The following is a 17986-nucleotide window of genomic DNA, read 5'->3' on the forward strand; positions in this document are numbered from 1 at the left end:
ATTTTATCATGGGTCTGAAAGTCCCATCATGATATAGATTTCCCCAAGGCCAACACTTCAATTTTTTCCCATGTTCTTGGCTTCTTGAGCTTTTAGTGTTCCTTCTTGACGCAATTGCTAGTTTAATAAAATCAACATATCTTCCACTCGCTTGCTTCGTGGCAAGGTTACAAATTCTACCAATTCCCTTGACATTTCGCCTTACAATGTCATGACCATCAGGGGAACATTAAATGATTTGGATTCGTTGGAAAGCAATGGGAATGCTCGTTGGCCAGTGAAGTGGAAGTCGGCACATTAACCTGTTTTGTTTCCTTAGCACGCTGTGGGAGCGCAGTGGAGCATATGGGGAGCAATATGCATGATGCACATCAATAGTCAAAGTGAGAATTAGGATATGGCACTGAAGGTGATAAAAATGGCAATGTTTGTATTATTGAAAATAAAACCCACTGGTCAGCTCTACGAAAGAGAGTCTGAACCAGGAGAGACTTGCTCTGTAGAACACTCTACATTGTTCATCAACATTACACATTAAATAGAATACATGGTTTTAGGGAAGTTAGAACAGCTTCCTAAGAAATAGAAGTTAATTCCTATCCTGAGGCTACGTGAACCAACTCTACCTATTCTAGGATACTCTCCATTATCTTCAACACTCCCCCTTAATGGAGAATGGGTTCACATATATGCCTAACGTCTCCTTAAACATTTGAAATTTTACTTTTCCAAGGGGCTTAGTGAAAATGTCCGCAACATTATCACATGTATTACAATATTCCAGATGAATTTCTTTAGATTGCACTTTCTCCCTTACAAAATGGAATTGAGTATCAATATGTTTCGTGTTTTTGTGAAACACTGGATTTTTGGCCAGCTTGATTGAACTTTGATTGTCGCATTTGATTATTGTTGCGACTGTCTGTTCTTCCCCAACATCCTAGAGAAGTCTCTGCAACCAAACCGCCTCGCATGTTGCTGCACACATGGCTTGATACTCTGCTTCTACTGAGGACAAGGAGACTGTGTTCTGCTTTTTGCTACTCCATGTGATCACCCCGGATCCAAGACTGAACGCATAACCTGTAATAGATCTGTGATCATCTACATTTCCTGCCTAATCTAAATCTGCAAATCCTGCTAGTCTAACATCAGAAGAGTTAGTGTAAATAATTCCATAATCTACAGTACATTGTAGATACCTCAAAACTTTTTTTGCTGCATTTTAGTGGCTTTCAAGTGGCTTAGACATAATCTAGATTCATCTAGCATAGCACGATCCATTTGTTGAATAGTTCTGTTCATCCTTTCTACCACTCCATTTTGTTGAGGAGTCCTTGCGGTGGAGAACTGCCTTTTTATTCCATGTTGTTCACAAAAATCAAAGAATTCATCTGAGGTAAATTCCCCTCCTCAATCAGATCTAAGGTATTTGATTTTGCGATCTGATTCATTTTCAACCAAAGCTTTGAATGCTTTGAACTTTTCAAATGCTTCATCTTTACGCTTTAGAAGACCTATCCAACACATTCTGGAAAAATCATCAATGAATAATATAAATGATTCTTCTCCACGAGGTGACTTTTCCTTGATGGTCCACATAAATCAGTATGAACAAGTTCAAGAGGCTTACTAGATGACCCTTCCTTTTAGATGAAGTGAGATATGGTTTGCTTACCGAATTGACATATTTGCATATAGTATTTTCAGGAATGTTGATATCTGGAGGATCACGAACAGCCTAGAATCTGCATGCTTTTCTTATTTGAGAAAAGCTTAGATGTCCCAATCTTCTGTGCCATAGCCAGTTTTCATCATTTTTACTTAGATAGCATTGTTGTTGTCCTCCCTTGAGTATGTATAGGTTGTTTAGAGTTCTTGTACCTTTGATCACGGTTTCTCCTCTATCAAGCTCATGAATCCATTTGATCGAAACACTACTTCATTTCCTTGATCACACATTTGACTCACATTCAACAGGTTATGCTTTAAGCCATGAACATACATAACATTCCCAGCTTTAACTTTTTCTTTCAAGAAAACAAAGCCTTTACCTTTTATGACAGCAAGAGTGTCATTTCCAAATGAGACACTCTTTTCCTTTTCTAAGGCATTATATGAGTGTAGTTTTTCTTTGTCACCTGTCATGTGTTTTGAGCATCCACTGTCAATGTACCAATGGCTTTCTTGTCCTTCTGCATACAAGGCTATACCACATCTTTCTGTTCACGGCTCTTTCTTTCTCCATATTTTGGGATTTAATGGAGTTTGCTCTTTTTGAGATATTTGCCAAAATTTACTCTGGCATTCAGATTCTTCACGGCCAAAGTTGTTACAGGTTGAGCATTCTATTTCATTTTCAGGAAGAGAAAAGTTATTATAGGAACTTTTCATGATCCGTGACACATTCGTTTGATTTCGCGCTTCTCTAGTCATTATGGTTTTGCAAGAAACACATTGAGTAGCTTTGTGTCCAAAATTATGACACGAGAAACATTGACCATTAAAGAAGTTCCTGCAATTATCAAATCTACTGACCCGGTGATTGTAGTTTCTATTGATTTTTGTCTTGGAAGCAAATTGAGTACGATCTACCTGAGGTTGATTGTGGCTTCTGTTCATCCTTGAAGTGAATTGAGCCTGATTTACCTGGTGATATGCTTTATGCCTTTGTTGACGATTGTCAAACTGTTCACTTCTCTTTGCTGCATCAAGATAACTTTTAGTCGAGGTTGACGACTTCTGTGATTGCGATGCTTCTTCAGTATATCCAAGACCTATCTTTATCAGAGGAGAACACTGCACTTTTATAATTTCACTTAAGGTTTCAGATCCTTTATCAAATCTAAGATTTGGAGCTTTTGTTTTCTCAAGATCCTTTCTTAGACCCACAATTTCACATTTTAGATTTTCATTGTGTTTTTCTCTTTCATCAAGTTGGTATGTCAAGGTATCTATAATCATATTCTTTTCTTCTAAATAGATTTTGAGTTTAGAGATTTCTTCATAATGGTCATCTTCATCTAAAGCATCCAAAAAGTCATCATCTTCATAAGCCATCAGAAGTCTATAATTATTACTATTTTCATCTTCATCACTATTTGATAAACCATCACTATCTTCATGAGTGTAGTAGCTCTTTTTACTTACACTTTTTTTTCTATTCCATTTTACATATTCCTTCCCTTTACCATATTTATCTTTATGAGGACATTTGGTAGCATAATGACCGACTCTACCACAGGCAAAACATTTGAAAGGTAGTTTACCTCTAAATATTCTGGAACCTCGTTGAAGCTTCTTGACAAAGTTTACTTCTTCTTCTTCTTCTGAAATATGTCATGATTCATTAAGTTTTTATTTTCCTTTTCCCGAAGCTTTAAATGTGGCTTCTCTCGTATCTGATGAACCTCCTTTTCTCATCTCAAAGGCAGCTAAGATTCCATGAAGCTATGTCATAGTAATAATCTGTAGATCCTACTTTTCTTCTATGGCAGATACTTTTGATTCAAATTTAGCAGATAAGGATCTTAAAACTTTTTCAACTAAGGTAACTTCATTTATCTCTTCACTCAGATTCTTCATGCAATTAACAACATCATCTATATGTAAAAAGTAACTAGCTATACTTTCATCATTGTGCATCTTGAGAGTCTCATATTGAATTTTGAGAGCTTGCAGTTTAGCACGTTTTACCCGAGAGTCTCCTTCATAGCTTAGAATGATTTTGTCCCATATTTATTTGGCTAATTTGAGCTTCATAACTTTGACAAACTTTGATTGTGACAGACTTCCCAATAATGTATTGACAGCCTTGACATTGGTTTCAGATTGCTTTTTACCTGTCGTCTCTGTAGGAATTGTTGATGGAAATGTTTATCCTCCTTCCACGATTTCTCAGACATCTGTTCCAAGAGATTGAAGATAGGTTGTGGTTCTTACCTTCCAATAAACAATGTTTCTCCCATCAAAGATTGGCGGTCTAATGGATCCCCCACTTTCTTGATTACTCATGATGATGGATCTTCCTTCAAGCAATCAAGCTTCTTCTGAAGGACTTGCTTTGATCCCAATTGTTGGAAATAATACGGGGGGGTGAATCAGTATTATCAGATCAATAATTTAATTTTCAAAATTGATATGTATACGCTACTTCAGCTCAGTGAACTAGCGTGTATACACAACTATACTTAATGAAGCCAGTGTATATGCAGAGATATTTTTATTTACCTAAATTATCATGTATTGAACTTTAATCAGTATATCAGGAATTCATTAGACAGGGCAGTAAAAGCATAATAAAGCATCACACATAAGCAAAACACATGAACACCAAGATATAAGGTGGAAATCCAATGTGGGTGAAAACCACCTGCTATTGTCATCTCTGTCTTCTTTTAATAATAAGAAAATTCTATTTACAATTTTTGTACTGGTGCAGTCTTATACCAGTACGCAGGCTTCTACCTACAGAAGGCTACAACCTTTTCTCTTTCTCCAGCTTCTACGGGAAGGGAGTTACAACCCCCTAGCTCTTGTACTAGCTAATATGTTTACTAGTACGTAGGTGTCGGCCTACAGAAGGCTACAACCTTCTCTTTTCTTCCAGGGACCAATTTCATAAGTTTTCAGACTGGATCCATTAACAACTTCATTCAATCATCAAATATATCTACATCAACCAATCTCCTTTTGAACCAACCACAACCGAATCGATCAACCGCTTTGACAACCCATCAATCTGATCATTCAGAATGCTGTCACCAGAATATAGTAACCAAAACCCAGAACACTGCAACAACAAATAGAAGCAACTAAAACATATTTTAAAAGGTATACGCTACTTCCATGTGTCGAACATGCATGCATACGTGCCTTCCTCAAAGCGAACCAGCGTACAGATCTGCAAATCAAATTTATGATGTATACGTTACTTTGATATGCAGAACCAGCGTGTATACGCTTCTTTTCTAAAGTGAACTTGTGTACAGATCTGTAAATGATTATTTAAACATTAAAACTATTCTAGACTTCAGTCATACCCATATCATCATATTGACAGACTACAACATGCGCCAATTATTCAGATATATGATCAAACCACATAAAGATAATTCACTTCAAGCCTTAAGATCCTAATACATCATTAGTTCTTATCTTTCATCAAATGCTAAGGTTCATCCTTGGTTCAAAATTAAGCGCAACGCCATAAGCCAATAACCTGCATATTAGATCTCACACTTCATCAGATATTCGATACTTGCACACCTTGGCTTAATGATCTTCTCCTCCTTTTATAGTTTTAGGCCTTTCTCAATACCATGGACCATAAACATTTAGGACCAATACCTTGGACCCAATACCTGGGGTCAATACCTCGAACCAGATACCTTGGACTAATACCATGGATCAAAATACCATGGACCAAATACTTCGGACCAAAAATTTCATTTTCCAAGGTATACGTGCTTTTCCTTCCGTGAAAATGCGTGTACATATATGCAACTTGTATACAGTGAACCTGCATGTATACGCAGCTTGGTCAATGGTGAACCTGCGTATACCTCTTTTTTCTTCATTCTGTGAAGACTGATATGCAATTCTTTGTTGTTTACTTGCTATACTTTCTGAAATGATTCCTTGAAGTTGCCCTGCATTTCATCACATTTGTAAACATTGCTGTCATGCATTCTTTCATATCTGATATCTCTTCTGTAGATTTATCTAGTTACCATATACAAGTGAGTTGTTTTGCTACAAGTGGGTTGCCATCAAGTACAACACATACATCCTAATGCCAACAAAGATAGATTTATTGGGAAGAAATTTTGTTTGCGTGCATGCAAACAGTGGATAATATGATAAATTCTTTTAGAAAATATGATGTTATGTTGATTCTTTTGGGAAAGATCATGCAATTGAATGTATAATAATAACACCTATTGTATTAATTCTTTTGGAAGAGATTACATAAATGCGTGTAAAAAGAAAATTCTAAGGAGTTGGTTTCTCTTGAATAAAGTTTATATAATTGTATGTATTAACTATGACACTAGTTTTCCTTTTTGAAAGGATTATTTGTTTACATGTCCTAAGTTGTTTGATTAGTTTTTTTGAAAGTGTTATGCATTTGATGAGGATAATATCTATATGTTAGCTTCCTTTTGGAAAACTATGTTAGCTTTCCTTTGGAAAATTTTATGCATCTGCATACAAGACTATGTTAGCTTTCTTCTAGAAATATTATGCATTTTCATGCAAGATTATGTTAGTTTTTTTGTTAGAAAATATTATGCATTTGCATGAAGGATTAACATCTATTGAAAAAAGTTTATGCATTCACATAAGAAAAAAAACATATCTCATGTGTTAGTTTTCCTTTAAATGAACAAGGACAATTGTGGTTGTTTTCTTTTGAAAATAATGTGGATTTATGTGTGATGGAAATAATAGTTAATGTGGTATGTATTTATAGACATTCTTTGATTGTTATATGCTTATAATTAAAGCATGTGCAATGTTGTTAAGGAAGCATGTCGTGATACTTTGTGCACATTTCATTAATGTTCATGAATAGATTATGAAGCATCACTACTATAAATTTATTATTTTTTTGATTAATACTTGATCTAATCATGATATCAAAGGTTGTTGACAGTAGCAGTTGCAGGAAAATACTATGACATATGTAAAAGATGGATTATGTTTAACATTATAGTGGGCCATAAGTTAGTGGTCTATGCAGATTGAAGGAATTTCAACTACATGAATTCCATTGATGGGAAGAACTAGACCCAAAAGACACAATTGTCAAGAGTTTGTAGGTAAATAATATCATGATGATTAAAATAACCTATAGCTAGTTATGTTGTTTTTAAGATGATATTCTTTGTAATATTTTATGACAATGGCCAAGAGATGGACTCCCTTATAACCATTGAGTGAGGGGTGAACACTATCATAAGTGTTTAATAATAAAATTGTTGTTGAATTAACTAATTTAGTTAAATGAATCATGGAATTGATGCAAAATTACATCAATAATATTATGTTAATATGCTACAACATTAGTAGTTAATAGTTGTGTAACTTATCATTCCTTTACCTAAAGATTACTCTATGTAATGATGATGGTTTATTCAATGGTCATTGAAGTAATATGACAAATAATTCATAAAGTTACACGTTGGAAAATGTTGTAAAAATATCTAACTCCATCATTTTCATGCAAGGTTATGGGGATGTTACAACAAATTATGTAAAATCATAAAAATTAACTGAATTATAATTTTATACTAAATTTTTATTTTACTATTATTATAGAGATTCAACCCACTTTACCATGATGATTCATAATATGTAAATAGATTTTGTGACAATACAATGTGGAAATACCATAACTTATATTGGTTATATATTTTTTCTATGATTAACTATAGAGATTCAACCCACTTTACCACGATGATTCATAATATGTAAATAGATTTTGTAATAATACAATGTGGAAATACCATACCTTATATTGGTTGCATATTTTTTTTCTATGATTAAGTTATATATATATATATATATATATATATATATATATATATATATATATATATATATATATATATATAACCCCTCTCTCTCTATATATATATATAACTTATAACTAAAGAATTTATATATAACTTATAACTTTTATATATATATATAAAAGTTATAAGTTTTATATATAAGTTATAAATTATATATATATATATAAGTTATCTAACATATATATATATATAACAATATATAAGTTAGATAACTTATATATATGTAATATATATCTATATATAAAAGTTATAGTTATATATTGTTATATATATATAAGTTAATCATCGTTATATATATAACTATATATAAGTTAAGTTATATATATGTGTGTGTGTGTGTGTGTGTTAATCATAGAAAAAAAAATATGTAACCAATATAAGTTATGGTATTTCCACATTGTATTGTCACAAAATCTATTTACATATTATGAATCATCGAGGTAAAGTGGGTTGAATCTCTAAAGTTAAAAATATTGTTACATGTTTTTTTCTTAAATGTATATATATTTAAGTCATGCATTAAATATTTTTATAATTAATAATATTGATAATAAAAATTGAAATTAAAGTTATTATTTAATTATTTTTTATAATTAGTTTTAATCTTGGCTTGTAAGTGTTTCGATGCTTTATCATGGATTATGGACATTTACTAGCCATTTTATTTCTATGGATGCACTAGTTTTACTTAAATTGAAAAGAAAAAAGAACATAACTACCTTTAAAATAAATCAAAACCTAAACAAACTTTTGATATTTCGTAGGAAATTAAAAAGTACAATTCCTTGGTTGCATAATGCACAAACTTTTGATATTTCTCAGGAAATTATAAAGTACAATCCCTTGTCTGCATAATGCACACTTGATAACTTTAAAAATTGGGCTTAGAATAAAATCTAATATATATCTTAGACCTTAACCATACCTTGAAACTTAACTAAATACTATTTTAATATGATCAAACAAATTGAAGCGAAAATCAAACAACACATTTCCATTTGGCACCTCTAAGATGGAAACTAGCATCTAATAAGAGAGCTTCAATGGATAACATATCTGCCATGGCACTATTTTACCTGTGTGTATGAAGAACATGCACATCATCATATTACTCCGCGAATTTTCCTTTACGAAGATTCTCAATGAAGGACCCTTAAATCAACTCCTATTGAACTTGCATTTAATCATTAGATTTTGGGAGAAAAACTGACTATACCCACACCACAAACATAGCTTTGACTACTCCGGCAAAGAATCCCCATACTATACCCCAGAAAGCTCCACATCTCTGATAAGACGCATTCGCTTCCCTTTCATTTGTTTCACTTGCTCAAGATAAGATGATCTTGCATTATGTCCAATAACTCACGGGAAAACCAGAGAGTCTTCAAATAGACAACCATTTCTCCCTAGCCAAATTCCCCGCAATACAAAGATGAAGAGCTTAAGAAAATAGGAGGAAAAAGATCAAAACCCTACAAACATAGCTTTGAGTCACTCCATCAAAGAATCCCCAATCCTATACCACTAGAAAGCTCCACATCTCTCATAAGACTCATTTTTTCCCTTTCATCTTTTTCATTTGCTCAAGATAAGATGATCTTGCATTATGTCCAATAACTTAAGAGAAAACCACATAGTGTTCAAAGAGACAACCATTTCTCCCTAACCAGATTCCCCTCAATACAAATATAAAAAAAAAAATCAAAACCCTTTATCCATCCATAATTACTATTAAAAATATATTCTATAAAGATTAAATCTTTACTATCCACTTAATAAAAATTAAATTTAACTATCAATAAAATATAAAATATATTAAAACATAAATATCATAAATAAAAAAAACACATACATCATTCCAACTATATACTTTACAAAGATTTTTCAGTTTTCATCGCATATTTTCAACATTACCTTAACCAAATAAGAAAATACTAGTATTAAAAAAATACCAAATCAAACAAACCCATACATTAATTAATATAAACATTTAAAATTAGGAAGAGCTTTGAAGTTGCACACTGAACTTTAAACAACACTCATTTTGAAGAATGCTCATCTCTATACACAGAAGAAAACGCTATCAAGTTCCATAAACAGCCAAAGTATAACATACACCATGAATAATTAGCCTGAGATAGGAAACGCTTCCATATAGCCATGAACATTTTCTGTACACCATTAATAGCTTGGAAATGTCTGACAAATATCCAGGTTATTCAGGCTTAGGCTTGTAGAATAGGAGAGAAGGTACCCACTGTGAGAGTAATTGCCAGTAATATGAAATCAGATTTAGGACGCACATAAAATGTGAGAAAACCTTCTTACCTCTTAAATACAAATTTTGTAAAACCTAAAGCGTGCACTTCCCACTGATTACGTCATTAAAGCGACGTCCTCCTAGAGTAGTGTAGATCAGAATCTCAGGCAAAATATTAGACATAGTTATGTGGAATTAGCTATATGGAAAGATGAAAATATAAATAATGGTATTGGCAATCTGCAAGACCTACGAGATTTGCAGTGTGCAAATTATAACCTTCAATAACTTGATCATTTCTGCACAGAATATGATTCCTTTAATTGATTCAGCACTATTACTATCACAACTTTATCAAAACCATATTGGAAACAAAGCTTTTCAATTCTAAGCAAAGCAAAGAAGAAGAACGAAACTGCAGCGATATGTTTTTGAGTAAATAGTTGAAATTGCTAAGCGTTAAACATATAACAAAAGAAATATGTGGTACCTGTTTTCAATGAATTTTCCTTAGAGCTCTTAGGCACAATGTTTTGCTAATCGTGAAGTATATCTTCCGGTGTCTTTGCTACAACAGAGTCTGCTTTCAATATTGAGTCTCTTTTCAAATCTTTTGATGAATGAAGAATTGATTTCATGACAGTGTGGCTATTCTCAATCTTCAAATATGAGAGTCGGTGATGAAAACCCTACATTGCAAACAAACGAAGATCAATCACGGCAGCAACGAGATAACACAAGAAGCACAAAAGTTGAATATCACGTAATACCAACAGAAGAAGAAAGAGAGCACAGCTTCTAATCAAAATCTTTCAAAGAACAAAAGATTGATTTCATGACATAGTGGCTATTCTCTATCTCTTTCTCCTAACTAATATCTTTGCTATATACTTTACATCATTGAAATCAATTACTGTAGCAACTAGATAACACAAGAAGCACAAAAGTTGAATATCACTGAATAACCACAGAAGAAGAAAGAGAGCACAGCCTTTAACACAAGAAGCACAAAAGTTGATTATCACTGTATACCAACAGAAGAAGAAAGAGAGCACAGCTTCTAACACAAGATGCAAAAAGGTTGAATATCACTGAATACCAACAGAATAAGAAAGAGAGCACAGCATAGTCAAAATCTTTTAAAGAACAAAAGACTGATTTCATGACACATTGGCTATGCTCTCTCTCTTCTCCTATGGGTATCAGGATGACGGAAACTCTTATTTCCACTTCTATAGTCTCATTAATGCGCGGTTACATGCGCAGGAGATAACTAGATATAAAAAAACGGCATGTTACACTCCACCCGTGTTATATCGCATTATCTCCAGGGCATGTAGCCGCACATTAATGAGGCTACCAGAGGTGGAAATAGGAGTTTCCCAGGATGACAGCCTTCGGCAGAACGCAAACCAAAATCTTTGCGCATCGGCCTTATCTATTGAAAGCAGACACTAGCGGTGACACACCACAAAAAGCCAAAAAAAAGTTGCAGTGGCAAACCCTTGACTCTTGAGTGCCTATCTCAAAATCCCAGCGCATTTATAGCACAGGGAGATGTTTCCAGAAAAGGCAAAGAACATATGGAATTCATAACACAAGGGAGATGTTTCCAGAAAAGACAAAAGAACATATAGAATGAGAAATGGATACTCTGCTGCAATTAGCTGTCCTGGACGCCTTTAAAGACACTTGCATCCCACGGCTTTCGAGGAGAAAAACCGACCTCCCGTTTTAGATTCGTATCGCCTCACACTCACCGCCACAAGATATTCTGCAGGCCCAGACCTGAAAATATGTGCCAAGGTGGATCTATTGACCATGACGGCCATGTATGACAATGACAATTAAAACCAAATACAAATACGGTTCACAACGCTGATATTTTTAGAACACGGTTCCAAAAAAGCATTGAGATTTCAAATGCTAATATTTGAAAACTATAAAAGCTATGAGATCTCAAATGCCGATGATAGGTGCATCTTGCATGGCAGAGACTGGAGTGGGTATCATTTATTTATTTTTCATTTAATTATTAATCCAGTTTCACAATTGACAAATATGATAGGTGAATCTTGCACGGCGGAGACTCGAGTGGGTATATTTTATATTTTTTTTATTTAATTATTAATTTAGTTTCACAATTGACAAATATTAATTGTTGAATTTAGGTTTTTGTGATTCATATCAAGTATTATGAGACAAGTGTCTTTGCGTAAATTACATGATAGAGCATCTGTCGATGCTTTTTGAACCAACTAGTGTGGTTCATCGTCAGGACAAGTTGAAAAATCAGATCTAGCTTTACATATTAAATACTCAGAGCAAAACATCTAACGACTATATTTCTTGACCAAATAACAGCTATATTGACTAACAGCTAAATATTTATTGGTTAAATTTGTTAACAAAAGTTTAATTGTTTTATTTGTGAATAGTTATTTAGATGATCATATAAGTGAATTTAATAAAAGCTAGAGCATTTAATAAAAGCTAGAGCAAGCATACAATTAACTGATTGAAAATATCCATAAATAATAAAAAAATTTATAATAATCATTAAAACATTTTTTATAATACATTTCATACTATCTAAATTAAAATTAATAATAAATTAAAATCATAAAATCATAATTTAATTTTAAATTATTATTTTTATTAATTATTATAAAAATAATTAATGTATGAATTAAACAAGCATAAATTTAAAAAATATATGACAAGATTTTTAATGATGGAGATAGTTAATGTATAAATAGATTTTTTATAATATGATGGGTTAATAATATGATTTATTAATACCATATGCCTAAAAAAATCATGACATTTTTTTAATTAATCAATTTAATTAAAAACATAAAAAGTATAATAAGTAGTTTTGAAATAAATCTTAATCTTTGATTTATTAATATTACTAGGAATATTTTGTAGAAGTTAAATTTTTATCATCTACTTAATAATTACTCATACTTAAATTAATTAGTGTAATTATTATTATAATAAAATTATCTAAATTAAATGACTAGTAAATATTAATAAGCATCAATCCATAGTAAAAATAAAACTCTTATTTTATAACACAATCTTATAATATGAAAATTACAAAATAAAATAAAATTCATAAAAATTAATTATTTTAAAATTTTATTTTAAAATATTATTTATTATTATTTATATAAAAATATATATAAATTAAATATATACCCATTTTAAAAAACATGTAATAAAGAGAATATAGCAAAATAATAAAAATGTAATAATATATGATATTTTTTAATTAAACACATCAACCTTATTACTAAATATATTTAATAAAAACTTTAATAAGATAAAATACATGTGTAATAAAGTATATATCATTCATTGTTTTAGTCAATTAATTTTATTTTTAATTAAATAATTAAACAAATTATAATTAAACTTGTCGTAATAAGGTATACTTCATTTTAAGTGAGAATATATCATTATATGAGTTTGAGGGAGTGTATAGGGTGATTTTCTTTTCGCTAATTTATTATATTCTAATTAATTTATAAAAATGAAATTAATTATTTTTAAGTTTTAAGGTTTGTATTTATTATATTTTATTTATTTATAAAAAAATATATTTTATTTCATTTATTTATAGGGGTGGTCAAAAGATATTAAGTGTAACATTGGAGTTAAACAAGGTTGCCCCCTCTCCCCTACTCTATTTGGCATTTACATCGATAAGCTCGAAGGTTATTTAGAAGAAGCAGGATGTGGTGGCACAATCTTAGCTGGGATAGTTATTATCCTTCTTCTCTATGCTGACGATATTGTTCTTTTGGCAAGGTGCCCTTCTGATCTTGATAAGCAACTCAAGCTTCTTAAGGATTTCTGCTCTACCATGGGTATGACTGTTAACACAGACAAAACAAAAGTTATGATTATCAAATCCAAGAAGGACACTTGTGCTAATTTTATGTATGACAATAATAACTTGGAGGAAGTGTATTCTTACAAGTACCTAGGAATTGATATCCATCACAAGCTCAACTGGAACCATAGCATTGAGAAAAGGATCAATGGGGGATGGAAAGCTTATTTTGGTCTTGAAAATAATTGTAAAACATCAAACCTCGTAATGTGGGATAAAAAGAAGTTCCTCTTTGAAACTTTAGTCACTCCTGTTATCTTATATGGCTGTGAAGTTTGGGGCTGCAGCATCTCCAGAGAATCATGGAGGAAGATTGAGCAAATCCAGAAGCGTTTTATAACTTATAACCTGAAAATTAAAAGTAATACACCCTATCCTATTCTCCTTATAGAAGCAGGTCTTTCTCCTATTGAGAGCCTAGCTATGCGCAGGTTTCTGTTGTACAAGCACAAGCTCAATAACATAGACAATCATAGACTTCCTAAGCTAGCTTTAAATTCCAGCCAAAACCACCTAAGGCTTAACCGAGGATGGCATAAGGACACAAGGGCCTGGCTAAACTATTGGGAGATCAATGAAAAAGATGCTTTGCAAAACATAAATAACATTAAAGATATTGTTACTTCTAAGTTCAAAGAAAAATTGTGGTGTGAGAAAGATTTAGAGTCTAAAAGAAAATTAAGTTATTATAAGAAGGTCATCAACCCCACCCTTGAAGATCAAAAGTATCTCTCTATTCTAACTAGCTCAAAGAAGAAAATTAATATAGCAAAGATTAGAACGAATTCTCATGAGCTCCATAGTGAAACTAGCCGCTGGGTAGTTCCTAAAATGCCATGGATGGAAAGGATCTGCCATATTTGTGAGAATAGGAGCATCGAGGATGAAAACCACTTCCTCTTAGAGTGCCCTGCATACAACCACATTAGATCTCAATTTCACAACCTTTGTTACAATACTGACCTTCCTAGCCTTTTACAATGCCAAAATTATAGTGAACTCGGGAGGCTTCTCTCCAAGCTTTTTGAGCATAGGAATAAAATCTTAAATCAAAATAAATAATTTGTCTTTTTAGGTCCGATAGATAATTATTTGGTCTCAGCGGACGTTAACCATCATCATCATCATCATCATCATCATCATCATAAAAACTATATTTTAATTTATTTTTAATTAGTAAAGGTGAATTAAATTATAAAGCTAAGATGTATCATTTCGAGATTTTGCTTTTTAATTTAATTTAATTATATAATTTAAATCATTATATAAATTAAATAGTTAATTAATATTAGTGATATTAATTTAGTAAAAGTAAAATATTTAATTAAATTTTATTTTTAAAATAAAATTAATTTCTATATATACAAAAGTGGAAAGATTAATTTCAAATAGTTTATTGTCCGTGATAATTCACTAATTAAATTTTATTTAAAATAATTAGTTTTTAATATTTACAATATAAATTTTATTTTTGTGATGGGTTAATATAAATGAAATGAAAAATTTTACGTGGTTTAAGGTTTTGCAAATTAATTGCTATGTAACGTTTTTGTTGCACAAATATTTATCTCATTTTACCAAGTTTTACGTAGAACTTTAGAAACTTTTAATTTTTCTTAACACAGTTATTAAAAATAACATTATGATATTTTGTTTAAAGAAATTAAACAGTTTTGGTTAAGAAAAATGAATAAAAGAAAAGACAGTTACATAACTTCCTGGACAGTTAGAATTAGTTGCCATCTTTCTTCCCCAAAACAAGGGGAAAATAAGCAGGGAGGGCTCCTTGTATTTTTCCTGGAGCTGGGTAGGAATAACCAGTGGGAAAACGAACTATGGAAAGCAGACAAACTGGTGTGTGACTTGAGGATGGACATCAGTCCTTAAGCCTAAGATACCAGACTGTGTAAGTCTAGTGACTTTCAAGAGAAGGAAGTGCTCGGAGGGGGACACTGGACGTAATTTTCAGGTCCATGGCTGGGTGGTGATACCTTCTAGAAAAGAAAAATTATTTGCACAACTCTAAATCAATCATAAACAGATAAGTGACCAAATATGTGCTTATTACCTAACCACTGGGAAAGTATATTTTAATCAGGGACAAATGATTATTGATATGATTAAGTTCTTCAGTATACTCTGCTATATTTAAGATAGAGGATTATTGTTATGATTAAGTCTTTCAAGTATATTCTACTATATCTAATATAGAAAAATAATAAGTCTTTCTTAGGAGTATATCTTCATGGTTAAAGCAATGCATTAATATGATCTCTAAGTTAGACGAAGAAAATATAGTGACACTAACAGGAGAAGAAAATATGTTGACTTTGTTAATTTCAATATATAACTGAGAGTTGTAGCTGACTATTCATAGGAGCATAAGATAAAGAAAACACTATTGTCTCTAGCTAAAACAGAGAAAGACAGATCTCAACCGTGGAATATAAATTCGTTTCATTCCTAGAATATAAAATTATTTTCACCATAATTTTGAGACTATAGCTTTAAGACTAAGTCCTACTATTTTGCAGAAACATCTGCTATCGAGGTATAGAACCTTAAAACATAATGCATAAAACTGATAAGGTCGTTAATGAATTTAAACATTAACCGAATCCACTCAAATGCAAGAACGACATTCATTTTTTTTTTTTTCTATCGAGTTCTTCCCATTTAATCATCAACAAAAGACTGAATACATTTATAAATTGAGTAGAATGGTTAGGGACCATTTCGAGTCTCCGCCAATCCCAAATGAAGGGCCGAAACCCAAACCAGTCGTAACAATAATATAAAGAAAGTCTTCGAGAATCTTAAACTTCAAAACGAAACAGAGAACCAATACTTCGAGCATAGTATGCCATTAGAAATCATTCACTGGAAAAATTAAATAAAATATACAATGAAATTATCGCGCAGTCGGACTATGGATCATTTTATAACCATAAATATTAATAGACAGGATGGGCCTCATAGTAATCCAGTCAAAAGGAGATAGGAACTATTGGTAATGCGGTGAGGGTTTAGCCATGCTAGGAGTTAGCAAACCCTCCCATCATAAACTGTAAAAAAACCCCTTAACTACTCTAACCATAGACCAACAACTAAGCATGTAATTCTGGTTCAATGTCGTCGAAGGGTTTGTGATAGACCAACCTGAAGGCATAGTAGAGGGGTACGTTGTTAGGCTACCTTCCACAACTACGTTCCAAGAGTAATATTGGACATAGGGTTACCTATGAGGTCAACCAGAGGATTAAACTCAGAGTTCCTAACCTTTCATAACCATTTAAAGACTGAACATTAATTCCAGCTTACCTGAGAAAAGTCGTTCCAGTTGAGGGAGGTCTGGAGACCTATTAACACCATGGAAAAGTTAAACCTCATTACAGGAACTGCATATAAATAATCAAGAGTTAACAGTGCAAATTTGAAGCTTCATTTGTGGAAGACCGTTCTCGTGTTGGCATCTTGACCAAAGAAAATGAAATAGTCTTCACATAGCATACCTGCAACACGATTACCTATCAACAGATGCCATTCAGAGTAAAGAAAGGAAATCGAAGAAGCAGATTAGAGATTAACTAATAACCCTTAACTTCTCACCAAAAAGCTTACTTGAAAACAACATATTAGGGAGGCAATGTGTCGGCATGATGCCCTTGACGACCGAACGAATTCACCACTAAACCATAACATTCCTTACCATTCAAAACAGAGTTGCAGAGCCACGATAACTAGAAAACGCCGCAAACAAATGAATAATGACAAGTTTGAAACGCAAAGAAAGGCTTAGGGTTAGCGAGGAGATTCTAGGACCGTTGGATCCATCCACCATGGATCTGGTGGTGGACAGGCCCCTCATTCAATGCTCAAACCCTCTGGCAGCAGCCCAGACCATCAGCATTAAAACTGAGCCTTATGTGACAAGTAAAGTGACTACCACGACCCTCAAGGAGGTGCCAGGTAGGGTAAGGCCAACATAGCACGTAATCAGCTAGAAAAATATAGATACGAGTTTAATAACTTTACCAAACACATTGCGATATTCCAAAATACATATATTCGTCATATAGTTTTATGCATGCAAGAATTTAGGTTAATTATAAGGTAATAATTGTATGTATATAATAATAAAAAATTATGATATAACAATAAGTGTTACAAATGGTATCAAAGCCCAGGCTCACACACTAAGACTTTTGGGATAAATATTACATAGATAATTAAGTTTTAGAA

The 17986-nt window shown here is 32.3% G+C and overlaps 1 long non-coding RNA gene across 3 annotated transcripts; it reads right to left on the bottom strand.

Moving 5' to 3' along the window:
* Positions 1 to 9686: 9686 nt before the first annotated feature.
* LOC149164508 (uncharacterized) lies at positions 9687 to 17639 on the bottom strand. 3 transcript variants are annotated; one of them, XR_016260261.1, is made up of 4 exons: positions 17454 to 17639; positions 17066 to 17256; positions 10334 to 10532; positions 9687 to 10142 (listed from the first exon to the last, which is right to left on the bottom strand). It is a non-coding gene; the product is annotated as an uncharacterized LOC149164508 (long non-coding RNA). The 3 variants fall into 3 exon arrangements; XR_016260259.1 differs by having other exon boundaries at positions 17366 to 17639; XR_016260260.1 differs by having other exon boundaries at positions 17066 to 17639.
* Positions 17640 to 17986: the final 347 nt, after the last annotated feature.

Source organism: Pinus tabuliformis, chromosome 5_1 (assembly GCF_031772625.1).
Source record: "Pinus tabuliformis cultivar Carrire ecotype Pingquan chromosome 5_1, CPIR1, whole genome shotgun sequence".
In the NCBI taxonomy this organism is placed as follows: domain Eukaryota; kingdom Viridiplantae; phylum Streptophyta; class Pinopsida; order Pinales; family Pinaceae; genus Pinus; species Pinus tabuliformis.